Here is a 15779-nt window from a genome sequence, read left to right as displayed (position 1 = left end):
GGCCAGTCGTATCCTGGGCTGCATCAAAAGCAGCGTGGCCAGCAGGTCGAGGGAGGGGATTCTGCCCCTCTGCTCTGCTCTGGTGAGACCCCACCTGGAGTACTGTGTCCAGCTCTGGAGCCCTCAGCATAAGAAAGACATGGACCTGTTGGAGCGGGTCCAAAAGAGGGCCATGAAAATGATCAGGGGAATGGAACACCCCTCCTGTGAAGACAGGCTGAGAGAGTTGGGGTTGTTCAGCCTAGAGAAGAGAAGGCTTCGGGGAGACCTTACTGCGGCCTTTCAGTACTTAAAGGGGGCCTATAAGAAAGATGGCAGCAAACTTTTTAGCAGGGCCTGTTGCAACAGGACAAGGGGGAATGGCTTTAAACTAAAGGGGGGTAGATTTAGACTAGGTATAAGGAAGAATTTTTTTATGCTGAGGGTGGTGAAGCACTGGCCCAGGTTGCCCAGAGAGGTGGTGGATGCCCCATCCCTGGAAACATTCAAGGTCAGGTTGGACGGGGCTCTGAGCAACCTGATCTAGTTGAAGATGTCCCTGACCACCGCAGGGGGGTTGGTCTAGATGACCTTTAAAGGTCCCTTCCAACCCAAACTATTCTATGATTCTGTGATTCTATAATTCTATGATCTGTCAAGAACTCACGATCTTACTCCCCACAGTAATGGGGGATAAGCTCAGCTCAGAGACCATCATTTTATAAGTGAATCTATGATTGTGGGATCTTTTTTAGACATATATTTCGCTCCACATGTATCTCCACTGCATTTCAGCTGTCATTTTATTGCTTGGTCACTCAGTCTGTTAAGGTCTTCAGAAAAGACTCTTCTGTCGTGGTTTAACCCCAGCTGGCAACTAAGCACCACACAACACCTTTTTCCACCTTTGAGGACCAGTGCACAAGTGTAGATATCACTTCACCTGCCCTGTGGACACTTGGCTGCCTCTGTCTCATGTTTTCTTCTGCAATCTCAGCCTTTGCACTTTGCGAGTTGCCCCACGTCCTGCACATCTGCCATCCTAGCGATGGGCTTTGAACCTCACTGCAAGAGGAAATGGGCCACACTGGGGAAAAAGATGTATTGTTTTGGGTTTTGCTTGTTTTAAACAGAGAGAGAGAACTTTCCTGGAATTACTGGCTATCCTTATCTCCCACTTAACAAATGACAAAGCGTGATGTCATCACCTGGTTGTAGTCCAAAATAATGTTTCAGACGCTAATCAGTCACTGATGTTTCAGAAGACGATGCACGAAATCTGTCTGCGTGCATAAACTCTGTAGGTTAGAAATTTCTTCCTAATACACGATGCCAAGCTGTTGCAATTATTTTACCTCAAGGCAGGATCTATCTGAAGGAGAAAGTGGGAAGGGGAACAGAACCTTCTGAAACTGAAAAATACCCTGCTTAAGCTTGATCCCAAGAGATGTGGAAATATTCTGGAAAGGTGGTGCTTGTTTGTGACCTCAACAAATCCTCTAGATCATGAGGTCTGATGGAAAATCTCAGAATATTTAAGATCTTATCATAACAAGCACATGGACATGTTTATTATTGAAGAAAATGTGCTTATGTATACTTTTTGTGTACATACATGGAAATTTTTATCTATTCTCTCATATAAAAAATTATGAGGAAGTGCCTCTAAAGCACTGATTTCTTAGAGGGCTGCTTTCTTCAGAGTTTCCTAGTTAACCCACTGTACTATGACCAACACTGAGAAACCTATCTGTGGAGAATTTTGGAGTCAAAGAACTCATAAAAAGCTAAACTGAAAAGCCTAAACATGGTTTCATTTCTGTTTGATCCCTTTATTAAAGACCACGTCCTGGATGCCCAGTTTCCCTACCTTTCCTCTGTTGAGCAGTAACAATTCCTGGTAATTTCCTGGGGAGAAGTGAAATCATCATTGGAGCCAGATCAGACCTTTCATATTTACTTTTCACCATCCCATTTCCAAGTTTCCTTTAAATTCATTTCTCTAAAGGTAATGTTTATACTGGTTTAGAGCATTTCTGTTGGCAAAAAATATTATGCCCCGGTCTAGTGGGAGACTTGCAGAGGGGTATGATTCACTGACATTTTACTCCAGATTTACACCCCCTGGTTTCTGTATGGTACCTGCAACCAATGTTTTCCAACAGCAGAGATCAAACCTCCCTAGACCCTGATGTGAGCAGCAAGCAGCAGAAACACACAATCACACAGCAGTACATTGCCTCACACAAAACCTTCATATTCATAATGAGGGGTTTGTTGCAAAAAACATTTGTTTGTGGTTTTTTATTTTTTCTAAAATGAGGATTTAATTCCTGATTTTTTTTTTTCCCCAGGAAGTAACTGTTTCACTGTTATTATTTCCCTTACCTCTCCTGTGGGAATACTTTGCTACAAATACAGACCTGAATCTCCCTGCCTTGCTCAAACAGATAGCCTCTTTAAAACGATGAGCTGCATGAGTAAGTAAAACAAATTGAAGTTGTAAAATGGAGTCCATGTCTGGCTTGTGAGTGCCAGTCGCTGTATCAGCACCTGCTGTCTGCTCCAATGCAAATTTTTATTGCATTCCCACGTATCGCTAACGTTTGTCTTCTGCAGCATCATCCCACCGGTCCCAAGCCACGATGAACCTACTGTGCTCCCTCACACCGCTCACTCCCCAGCAGCCCCAAAAAGCATTTCTGCTTCTATTGTGCGGCTGGCGGCGGCTCCACCGTTTCTGCACTGCATTGTATATTCAAACCGACACTGATTTGGCAAGCCCCGGGATTTTTTTCAGCCATGAATATGTATTAATAACGCGGAGTTTGGTATTGCTGAATATAGTAATGACATTTGTCTCACATGTGTTGCTTTGATTGGAGAAAGCCCTGGCAAAGGCCTCTCTGAAATGCATCTCAGGCTGTGCTGAGCAATATGTGTGCTCAGCTTTGTTGGCGTGGTGTCTTGGGGCGCTGCGACAGAAGAAAGAAACAATTATCTCACACTGCCAAAATAATAGCTTTTGCTTATTCTTCAGCGAAAGCGTAAGGGCCAAGTCCCCAGTCCATTGAAGTCAAGGGAAGGATTCCCATTGTTTTGCTCAGCTTTGGATCAAAGCTAGTGTGAAAAGGCACAACTTTTCAGTAGGTTGAAAAGAATATAGTAACTTTTTTTTCTTTTAAAATCTAAAGAATAAGAGCACGGACATGCTATTCCCAACCCAGCTATGCTGAAATAAGGAGTGTGAAGAGGTTTAGAGAAAATTCAGGTGAAAAAATTTGGAAAAATAATTTATTCATCCATACCCACAGTTTTAGGGTGACTGAAACTATTCATGAGTATATGGTGAATTTGAAAAATAGGCTGGGCAAAGGAAATAGCGGCGGGACATTTGTTTAAAAAAAATTGTTAGAAAAATAATTTTGAACATTTGTTTAAGCATTTCATTTAGAAATGTGGCTTGATGCAATTTAAAAATAATAAAGCAAACATTGGCTTAACCCAAATACACCGTAGTAAATGCTCCCCCTGTCCCAAAATAATCCTTTTGCCTCCTTCCCCAGTTTCCAAACTTAGCCATCAAACGAAGGCAGGAGTTTAATTGCCCAGCTGTGATTGTAAGGAAACCATTCAAACACAGCAATTGCTGTTGCCTCCTTTGTGGCTGAGCCAGAGTAGTAAGCCATGTGCACTCCCATTAACTGGTAGGCTAATCATTTTTTACTGCTTGTTACGGAGAGCAGCGTGCACCGATGTCTCTGTTTAATCGGATGAAGTTCTGAGAGCGTTTTTTGGTTCCTGCGGCTTTCATCCTCAGTGCCAGGGTTTTCAGCGCTCGCCGGGAAGAATTAAGGTGCTTCCTCTCCTGGCTCTCCTGAAAGGCAGATTGTTTATTACACCTGGATGCAAATTAAGCCGTCTGCCTTTGTTGTGACAAAGAAAATGAGAGTGAGCTTCGCTGTAGGAATAAAAGCTCCCTGAGGTTGGAAAGACCGGCTCTGGGCACATGTGATGGCAGGCTGGGGACGCGAGTGTGTGAAAGCAGGCTGCCTTCTCATGGAGCCAAAGGGCTCTCAGACCGCCTTTGACCACACCATAGCTCAACACCGCTATGGTATGCCCTTGACATTAGTGGAGATGTCGCACCTCCATTAACGTGACCCTCGCTGGGCTGGGTGCACCCTGTCTCTGTCACTGCCTCTCACCCCACATGTCCCCTTTTGGACATGTTCAGACCGGTTCAGTCCAGCGCCCTTCCTCTGCCAGTGACTACAGCAGATATACTTAAGAAAACATTTTGAGGAAAAATATAAATCTAGACCTACCTAAATTTCAGCAGTCAGCAAGCCAGAGATATAGGCTGCCTCTCAATCCTCAGGTTTAATACTCTCAGATAAACTTTCTATTATGGATTTGTCTGGTCAGATCCATTTATACCTTCAGCTTTTTCAACATCCTGTGGCAATGAGGTCTGTGCTTTAATTATATGTTGTGTGAAGACAATACTTCTTCTCTGTGTTTTAAACCCACTGTCTAATAGTTTTATTAGGTGCTCTCTAGTTCCTGGATTATGAGCAATAGTTGTTCATCTTTCCAGATTGGCTTTCCTATGGCCAAACATGATTGCCAGGCTTAACCTCCTGTACATGCTCCCTCTGTCATCTTTTTTCCAGGCAGAAGTCTGACCTATTTCACATCTCCTTTGTGGGGCCGTTCCCTACTTGGGCACAGCCGTGAATTTTTATGTTCCCAATGCTTCCTCCTTTGGGGAGAAAAGAGGATAGCGGAACTCTGTGATATCCAAGATACAGGCACGGTATGAAGCAATATGATTTGGCATAATGCTGGGATTTTTTTCTTCTCATTTTCTTTCCAAATGTTATACCTGCCTTTTTGGCTCCTGCTGACAACTGAGTTGATGTTTTCAGAGAACAATGCAGAACAGCCCTAAGTAGAATTAGCTAATAACCTGTTGTTTTACATGCATCCCTGGAGTTGTTTTCTCTGTGTACATGACTTCATATATCTCATGACAGTATTATCAGCCTGGTACAGCATTGTACACAGAAATGGCTGCTGAGATTTTTCTGAGCGCTTAGTTTTCTGTCAGTGATTTTGTCAGGAAGACTAAAGCATGTGGACTGGCCGGAGCACAAAGTGAATGAGCAAAGGCATCTGAGACTATCGCTCCCAGACCGGAGGGTGAGAGGCACTGTAAACCCGTCTGAAGGTTCACCACAATTAGCAGTGTGGTTAAAGACATTTCTGTGTGGATTTTTTTTTTTTTTTGAGAAATAGTTTTACATTTTGTTCATTTTTTTTTAAACAGCCTGAGAAAACAGCGGAAGCGTATCAATTTGTCAATATAAAATAGCTATTTGTTTAGGAAAAAAAACTTTAATTTTTTGTTAAAAGTGTTTATGCTAACTTAAAATCACAGTGAGAGGTTTCATTTAACGGAGTATATAAATATGTTTCCTTCAGTAACAGACATTAAAATGAAAACTGATTTGTATTTACCCAGCTTTAAATGTGATGCTGTGAGAGCAGAATACTGCAGAAACCATTTCTTCAGCAATATAGTCATCAGCTTCACTCCTGACCTCACAAAATAGTTTGATCTATGGGGCAGAACTCAGGGGGTCTTTAATCTAACATTGTACAAAGTGTCAGGTGAAGGGAAGGCAAAGATCATGTTTTCACTTCTGTGCAAAGCCACTGCCAGCAATATTTGAAAGTCCGCTCTGGTGCATTGTGTGTGGAACAGGCAAAGAGCATCCCAGGGTAAGCGGGGTAAATCACCTTTAGAAATGTTTCCTTCTTTTCCTTCTGGTAACTTGTGGAAAATTCTAGCTTGGGCTGGTTTGAGAGACCTAAAATGATTAACCCAGGTTGGACTTAACAGGGCAACACTTAGAGGAGCAAACCGGGCACCTGAACTTGATTGACACTTTGGATAATTTAATCTCCATGGCTTGCTGCCCATCTTTCCAAAGTGAAATAACGTCCTTTCACCCCATTCAAGCAGTGAGAAAATTCAGCTGGCTGGAAATGCGAGAGCTAATGCCAGGGAAGGGCTTGCAGGTTGCAGTGCCTAGTGCTGCTGCTCCCATTTGGAGGTGTCACTGCAAGACAGGCTGTAACTTGGTGTTGCTTTGTGTCTGCTTCGATATGTGTTGGATTAGACGATGTACAGTGGAAGAGCTTCAATAAAACAGACTAGGCAAACCCAGCTGCAGGTGGTTCCCTTGTGTCACCTGCTTTGAATGTTTGTATGAGGGGAGAGAGAGGGTCAAATGTTTTTGGGCAGAGAGGAGAGCTGCATGTGGATCTTGTGTACCTTGGGTGAGACCTCTGAGTCCTGAGCTCTTGCATAAATGGGGAAATATTCTCCTCTTCTGCTTCTCTTTTTGTGAAGAGATTGACCCCATAAATGTGCTCTAGCTATCTTCAGGGAAAGCAGGCAGGGGAGCAATGAGTTTGCTCATTCCAGTGGGATCTGGGAATGAACAAGATGCAAAGCCGCTCAACGTTATCAGGACACATATCCCTCAGAGGGTGCCTCGAGTCCTTAAGGATATTTTTACTGACAGACGTGGAATAATTAAGTCCTGGGAACCTGAGATATCTCCCAAGCAAGGTGGAATCAGTGAGGGGATTTTGAAGACATCATGGTTTTATGCTCTGAGAGACTAAGTCCTTTTGCAGATCTAGACCTAAGATGCAAGCAGTGATGCCCTGCTGAAGGCCTCCAAGGAGATTAATCTGGTGGAAAATATAATGCGTAACTGGATGCTTAAAGACTATGTTACACACAGCAAGACTGAGATTACATGGATAAATTTAACTGCAGGACTGCCTAGCTTTGATGTGCTTGAATAGAAACATTAACATAAATTTTAGCTATGTTGAAAATATTTTGTGTGATTGATGCCGTTTCAGAAGGCAGTAGATAAACAAATGTTGCTGGTTTTGAACATAAGCAGTATTTATTGTAATGGCTTTTTATGAGTTGAGTCTTTTTGGTTTAGGGTCTTTTGGGTTGAACAGCAAACATCATGCCATTCCCTCATGTTTTCATTAAATATGAGAGTACAATTATATCACTAAGAAAAAGGATAACACTGTACAACTCCCTGATTTTTTAAGAGTCTTACAAAGGCCTTTAATGATAGCAGTACATAGGAGGCATGGGAACGTGAGGTTTTCTTTGCTTTAGACTGAGAGGCTGTTTTCCAACACCTTCCAGTCCCCCACTTGCCATCTGGGACACTCCCAGGGTCACAACACATCTACCGGGAAACACCATCTTGGTTCAGAAGAAGGGGACATTTTTGAAAGGGCACTCGTGACAAAGGGTGCATGTTCACCTCTGGCTGCTTGCAGAGAAAAGGCTCTTTTCTAAATCTATTAGGCAAATAAGAAAAACTGCCAGAGATTATTTTCCTGGGAAACAGAGTGCTGGAGAAGGGATGCAACATTTTAAAGCACATCTACTGCACCCCAGTTGAGTCGTGTCACTTCTAACTGCCTTGGAATAGCATGCTCTCACCCACCCCATCATTAAATTATGAGTATTAATGGGACTTACAAGAGTGCATCCACAGGGAAATACACTGCATCTCTCTGTTCGTTTCCTTCAAGATGACACTGTCTATGCGCACTGTGTGCTTTATTGGCAACAGCTCCTTTTCATTTAAGATGTGTAAAGCTATATTTACAGTACAACAGTTTTAATTACCGATACAGCAGTGATAAAAAGGAAGGAAAGAAAGGGATACTCCATAATTGCCTGTCTTTCTCTCTGATCAGCAGGACTTCCATCAATTTCCTCAGAATTGCTCCCCAAAGGAAGGAAACGTATCTAAATATGTAAGATGAGATTTAATTACTGAAAGTGCATCAAAAGCACTATATGTTTCCATCATTGAAACCTTTCCCGGAGTCATGATAAGCACCCGACAGAAAAATAGGCCACTAATTAGTAAAGAAAGCAAATTATAATCATGCATGGCAATATCCACTCTAATGGAGTTAGAAAGTGCCGGTATTCATTTTGCAAGAAAGAATGCTTAAGGACTAGGGCTGCAAGATGAACCTCAAATGACCAAGGCTGTGCTCCAGAGCTAAATCGGCTCCTCAGACCATTGCCCTCAGCAGAGCAGAGTTAAATCCTGCCCTATTGCTGAAGTGGGGGATTTAGGGCTAGGTTTTAAGAAATGTGAAGCACCTGCTGCTCCCAGTGAAGCTGGCATCCAATGTATCTGCTTTTCTGGTAGAAACTGACACTTCACTGAAGCCAAATCCTTCCCTGGGAGCAGATGTAGGACCTTCAGCAAGGATGACACTTGGCGGGAGACACGGTCAGCATTGCAGACTCACTCACTGATATAATCAGCTCTGCTTCAAGTGGCTGCTCTGCTGTAGTTCAGACCAAAATTTTGGTCTCCTAGTATCTCAGGGGAGCGTTTGACCTGCAGGGCTGGTCTGAGGTTTGTTTCCTTCTGTCTTTCTTTCCTGTCCTGCAGTGGTGTACAAGTAACTAGTACGCTACAGTGAATGAGAAGCCTCCTGTAGTTTTATGCAGTAAGGAAAAAAAAGGCCCCAACCTTCCAAAAACTTTATAAGATATGGAGGTGTGTTTGCCCCATTGCAGAGCAGAAGCAGGTTTTTGAGAGCATTTCTCTGTAGGTCAGAGAAATTGTTTCCCACACAGCTCTACTTATGAATTGTTTTCCAGGTATAAGGCTGTGTTGTGTCTCTGGGTACTCTGGGAATGTGGACTCACTCTCCAAATGTTCTTTTCTGTAGGTTTTGTTTGCTTGACTTTTCCTGTATTTTGTAGTTGATTAGTTTAGATCGATAAAATTAGTGTAATTAAGTGTAATTATGAATTTTGGTGCAAATTCATGTAATCATATATTTACAATGTGTAATTAGGTAATTACAATATGTAATTTGCAATATAAAATGTAATGTCATTACACAATGCTGATTAAATTTCATATAAAAAAAGATGTCCTGGGCACATGGAATGGATAATCTCAAAAGTTAATTCTTTTGGAGTATCTTTAGGAACTCCTTTCCAAATGATCCAACCCCTACTATTTCCCATATGGAACTGGGACCCTGCAAAAATCTGATTTTATAAAGCAAACATATTTCCTCATCTCACTGTGGCCAGCTGAAAAAATGCCCTCACTCACATTTTCCAGCCTCTTTTCTACATACATACTTTAAAAGAAAAACAGACAAAAAAGAGCTCCAATAAAACATGCCAACAATTAGCAGCAGCAGCAGCAGCAAGAAGAGCAGTAATGCAAAGTAACAAAGAGATTTATGTTTTGGAATTGTAATGATTTGTGCTCAGTTTTATTGAATCCATTTTTCTATGCAATATTTAATCTCTGAGCAGAGCATTTAAAGTGCAGGAATTAAATGCCTTTATATGTTGATGCATCTCTGAGGACCAAAGATGAAGTAAATGGATTTTGCTTGTGGATACTTTGAGGAAATCTTCTGGGAAACAAAATCTCCATTTCAGCATCAGCTGTAAATACTAACTAACACCTTCATGATCGCCATGGCAGCTTAACGCTGCAGCAGGGACACCCGTGTGTATGTCTACAAAGTCCTCTGTGGTATGTTCATAGAGACTGTTCATCCTTGTGGATGAGGACTAAATAAATGGATCCTGTTGTGTTTGCTAGACATCTTCTCAAGATATTGAGGTTATTGGTCAATGGATGTGATGATAGAGCGAAAGGTCACTCCTACACTAACCTAGCAAACCATCTGCAAGTCCCAACCTATTAGCATACAAAAAACTCAACTCCTAGGATTTTACAATATCCCAGTAAGCATTTCCCTCCATCTGTAGGACCAAACGGTCCTTTAAAAATACCTAAACCTCACATTAAAGTATCTTTATCCCATTATACTCCAAAGTTGTAGCAGATCTCTCAAGCATCTTAGCAAATAATTATTCTTGTTTGGGCAGTCTCGCAGACCCATTTCTACTCAGCCACGGAGCTACAAAGCACAACATGCTGAAGCTGCTTGTTCTCTTGGAGAAAATGTGGCTCAACGTTTATTTTGGTCAAGGTATCCCCCAGTTCATGGGAAATAAGTGAGAAGACAATCAGGCACTATAGAATTTAATTTTTAGTCTGATGTCGCTGGCTAGAACAGCCGCAAGGGGAGATTGTTCCATCCATGCAGTAAAACAACATCTTCCCCAACACTGTAGATGTTCTGTAGCTAGGTAGTAAAGTAATTCACAAGCCCAAAAGAGGCCTGGGCTATGAGCTGCTCTTTAGAGTCTTGAGGGACTTTGGACACTGGCCAGCTTCTGGTGCCAAGCTGTCGGTGTAATTCAGGGTATATTGGTGAAACTTCATACCATCCTTGTTAAAAATGATGTGAACTCCAAACAGGAATGAAGCCAGCAGCTGAGTTTGAAGAAGGGCCGTGTCGTATCCTGGTCAGTGTTGGCAGATTTCCACTGCAATCAACACCTTTGCACAGCTAACACCTTCCTGAGCTCCAGATGCGGGCGCTTTGAACTAAGTCTAACCTGACTACAAATCCTGCTTGGCTTGCCAAGGAAAATAAGGCTGAACTTTCCAACAATTGCATTAAGAACCACTCTGAAGAAATAGCTTTCCATATTGATTTCCAAAGAGTTTGGTCTTCTCTACCCTTGAAACAGGGTTTTGAGCAGAATCTAGGCTTCCTTTCTATTAGGGTTGAAAATGAAGTATGAGCAGGGCCATAAGCAGAGAATAAGAGCTGCTGAAAACAGAGGGAAACTCATTAGCTGGGGCACTCTGCTCCATGAAGCTCTTTGGAAAAATAGGTTAATTCACTAACCACCTTGTTCACAAAACTCTCACTGATGCACAAGGAATTTGTGCCATTGGTTTCCATTAATGTCTGTGAAGACTAACCATGAAAATGTCCTCTGCACAGATGGAAGAATAAATTGTGTAGCTCTGCTATGAAATAAATGTGGATGTTACCAAATAAAGAACAGGTTTGTGCATAGATCCTGTAAAAACCAGTCTGTGATGTCTGGCTGTGAAGCAAGTCAAAGCACGGCTAGGCAAGTCAAAGGGAGATAGTTTAGATCTAAAAAGGGTTAGGTGCCTGGGGAGGATTTGGAATAAAAATAAATACACATAATTGAAATAAAGGGGAAAAGCACATCTTTTGACAGCAGAAGTACGTGTTAAGATAGGAACTACCAAAAACAGGAATTGCTTTTTCAAGATACATTAGAGTCCTTCAAAATGTCTGTAAAGGAAATAAGATTATCAGGACGGCTTTATCATTAGAAGAAAAGGAATATTAAAAAACCTCAGTTCGGTCTGAATAAAAAAGATAAATTTCAAGTAAACTGGCATGGAGTTTATCCATAGTTGGGTTTGCAGTAATAAAGTCAGTGAGGGAATAAGCTGTGTGATTTACAGGCAGTAAGCTTCTGTAAAATTTACAAACTGCTGTTATAAAATGTCACCTTTTATGATGCATTCCACTCAGCCTGCATATATAAAGGGCACTGCAATAGAAAGAGTGGCAAAGGCAAAGCAGTCTTCTGTCCTACCTAGCTAGCTACCTTTTTTGCTTTTACAGCAGTAGCAGAGATCTATCATCAGACGACCCTGCTGCTAGGTTTTTTTCTCATTAATTTTTCTGTTTGTGTAGGTACACTGTTGGCCTTGCCATTATTAATAGAACATTTAGGGTTGTTTAGATGAGACAGATTTTTGTAAAATGCTCATGGATGAATAGAGCAAGACTCCTTCCACCCCCCTCAATGATTATATAAAAATAGGGCTTATGATAGATTTGGTTAATTTTCTGTTTTCTCTGCTTTGATTTAATTGCTTGGTCTACAGCTATGCAGGGCTTAGGTGTGATAGGCCTTAGGAATCCAGAGCCAAAATTAAGCTTTTTCGTGAAGATCTGTTATAAGTTAAGCACCTCTTGACCTTGGGAACTTAACATCCATATCCAACCTGACTAGTTAAACCTAGAAAACCTCCAAGAATCCCCACCAAGGTGTGAAGTCTGTTAGAAGGCTTTGCTGGAAGGGTAACTGGGTATTTCTCATTGCACCTTTTGGACAAGTCCAGGTGTCCTGGATGAGGATCATTCTGGCTGATGTTATCAGGTTTCTAGTCAGCCTGGCCAGGAGGTGTGCAGGCTGGGCCCCTCAGCCGGGTGATCTACAGTGACTGAGCTCCTTTGGAGTCACAGCCCAGTCCCTGCTTGCTACCAAAGCCACCCATATGAACTGAGTCCTGCTCAGCCCACACACGCTCCTCTCATTTTCTCTGTTGACTGAGGGGGTAATTCCTGCCCGGTGTTTCACCTCCATTTGAAAGCTCAAACATTATGTTGGTGGGCTCTCTGCAGTCCAGCATGATTGACACAGTTGCCCCTGATCCAAGTGGGAAATCCTAATATTCTTCTTTCAGCGCTAGCAAAAAAGAAATACACTTTGAATTAAGATTTTAACGGGGCTGTATTCTGGAAGTTCAGCAAAAAAAATCAATAATGGTGGTGATAAAACCACAGTTTAATGGTAGCTGTTATAGTAAAACAACAGTCAGAGTACAGCCATTTTACCACCCTACGGCCATGGTTCCTACAGTTTATTCTGACAGATTTATTGTTGCCTTCATTTAATAATCTACTTATCTTTACCACAACCACCATCATTGTAAGTTTAAAATAGGGTTTTTATAATTTTACTGCACACAAAATAGTAGATTTTATATCTACTGCCTAGCTAGCAAAATATTTAAATTCAAAATGTTCATAAACAGAACAACAAATAAATACAGTTTAGGAACCATCTCTTTTGGTGGAAATTGGATAAGCCTCATCGACTTCAGCAGAGAAGTGTGTTTGACAGCGTGCAGGATGGAGAGTCCTGTGGCTGTGAACCTGCCAGTAAAATCCAAGCATAATGTGTTGTGCAATGGGTAGCAACCAGCAAACTGGTTTACATTCCTAAAAAAGTTGTATTTAAGTAATTCAGAGCTGAAAGTAGGAGATTACAGGAATTCGGGAGAATTTGGAGCATCTTGGAGGGAATAATTTCATCTTATTCCTACAAAGCAAAATACAGACCAAGCGTCATGCTAGTACAACTCCACTGCTTCTGTTGCTAAGGACCAAAGGGTGGGATCATTTTTCAGCACTGACTTTTGTGGAAGTACTTTGGCTTGTGGTGGGTTGAATCACAAGTGAGTTAGAGTGTTACATGGCCAGGACCTTGCATGCAAGAGGAACAGTGAATAAATGCAGTAAAATCAAGTGGTATTAAAAAAAAAAAACAACAGGAAAAAAAAATCAAAATGGGGAGGTGCTGTGGCTTTGCATGTTGAATGAGAACTTCAGTATTACATGTTCCTCTCATTGATATCAGTACTAACTCTCAAGGCAGTGAAGCTGGTCTAGGGCTGGACCTTTCAGGCTGTCATGCACACACAGAGAGTGCTTTTTCTCACATCATGCTTCCAGGCCTGTGCTATTGCCTTGCTCTACAAAAATATAGTGGGTAAAAGATCAGACTTGGTGAGTGCTGTGTCTGACCTGGGCCAACAGGGACTGCACAGGAAAGGGTGTGCTGAGTGAGGGAGGTGGCAAAGTTTGGAGGCAGAGAAGTCCCAAAGAAGGAACACTGAGTGCATCTCTTCACAGGCATTTGCAGTTGGCATTTCTTCCTGCAACATGTTTTTTTCCTCATGCCAGTTGGAATTTGAGCTTTTTTGATGTGTTTTTTTTCCTGGTCTGTGGATTTGAGTGTGATCACTGGTAGCCAGAAACATGTTAAGTCTTGTAAAAGCACTTACAGCAATTTGTGCAGGAGCCAACTGAGCTTATAAAGCACAAGATTAATATCACTGCTCCACAGATTAAGTGACTTAAATCAGGATCGCAACGAGACTCTGTGTCAGGACTAAAAATAGAGAATAGGCCTATAAGTTCCTTTTGCATAAAGCCATCTCTCCTCTATCAGTGTGCATGCCAGCTCCTGTTGAAATCAATCCCAGCACTTCCACTGATTCTAATGAATCAGAATAGGCCACAAGCACCTGTTCCTTCAGGTCCGTCTCCTGCATTAATACCTAGTTTGGATTTCCTTCTGCAGCATATGTTAAGTGCTTGATAGTAAAATATTTGAGCAAATCCAACATTTTTCAATGGAATTACTTAAATTAAGGATGCATAGATCAACAGAATTATATTATTTCATCACCAAATACAAAAATTTGGCACTGCAAAGCACCAAACATTTTGTGCAATTCTGTACCCAGATTCTGTACCCAGTTAGAAAGGCAAAGAAAAAATCTTGATGTACATTGAACAATTTCTTCTGTGTATAAAATTACTCTACCAAAAGTCTTTGGACCCTGGCTAGCCTCCTTCAGCAGTAGAGGACCCGGCACATGTCTTTTTAGAATCAAGTCTGTTTTCTTTCTCATTTCTGCTGGTTTGAGGATTAAATAATATTCAGTTGTACCAGAAAATTGGACCTGAAGCAAACTTAGTTCTATGCTATTGGGGGCCACAGTGCTACAAAGCCATATTTGTGGTTTGAATGGGCACAAACAGTTTTAGGTGTGATGGAATCATGTGTCTGATTTAATTTGTTCCTTTTCATCTGCTTATCTTACTATTTTTAATTCCCCTTCCTGCAAAAGGAAAAGCGAGAGGATTAGGTTGCCTGTCCAAATCTAGTGAATTGCCTTTCTGTGCAATATGTACAAGCCTGCATACTATTTTTCCACCAGGTTCTCCACATCTTCAGTGCACAGAAGAGGGGTGCTGAAAGAATGAGCAGATGTTTGGTAGTCCTGTTTTCCTCATTGTTCCCTGTGCAGCCCCGTTAATTATTTGCACACACCATTCAAACCTTACTTGGAAAACAATTGTTAATTTCCTCCTGGGCTCTCCTTTGATGTGCATTGCTACAGTACCTAAATGCTTCACAAATATTAATGCACTTGTTTTTATACCATTCACCTGGATGTGTATTAACTCCGTTTTACTGATCAGGAACTATGACATAGGGACAGAAGTTAAATATATCTTTGTCTGCATACCCAGATGGAGGCATGGGGGCTTGATTTTCAGCACACCCAGGACTATCCGGCACATTGCTCTCAGCTGGAGCTGCACAAGCTCCAGCCTTCTGCCAGCATGACTCCTGTGCCTTGTTACACACCCAGCGATGTCCACATTGCCAGCCCCACTGAAGTCCTGTTTGGCAGAGGTGGGGAGGGAGTACAGCTTTTCAGGGGGAGGGAGACTACAGTGCTGCTGGATCTGGAAATTGGGTGTTGAGCTGCCTTGAGCTTGTATTGTCTGGCCACAACTTCTGCCATGAGTCACAATTTCTGGCACAGTCCAAAGGCAGCCCAACTCTTTTTTCCACGGGACAGCATTGCTTGCCATAGCATGCAGTCAGCTCACCGCCTTGCAGCACTTCACGCTATCTCAATTAATCTATACAACTAGTTGTGATTTTCCTGAAGACCCACAGATGCACAGAAGCAGCAAGTTTGCATCCTCTGGGTATAAAAAGAGCTGTTAATTAATAATTGGATGTCTCATCTATTTGGATGGTAGGATGTGATTTGTGGCTTTGAATACATTTCTCCAAGTAGGACATGAGTTCAAAATTGCTTTGAACACTTCTGAGGGACTGGGCTGTGACGAGGGTCCGTGCCAGCAATCCTGTCTTGTCTGTACAACTGTGCTACGAGCACGGGGAGATTGTC

This window comes from Pygoscelis adeliae, unplaced genomic scaffold (assembly GCF_000699105.1).
Source record: "Pygoscelis adeliae isolate BGI_AS28 unplaced genomic scaffold, ASM69910v1 Scaffold1, whole genome shotgun sequence".
Taxonomy (NCBI): domain Eukaryota; kingdom Metazoa; phylum Chordata; class Aves; order Sphenisciformes; family Spheniscidae; genus Pygoscelis; species Pygoscelis adeliae.
Note: the sequence above shows the minus strand (reverse complement) of the source record.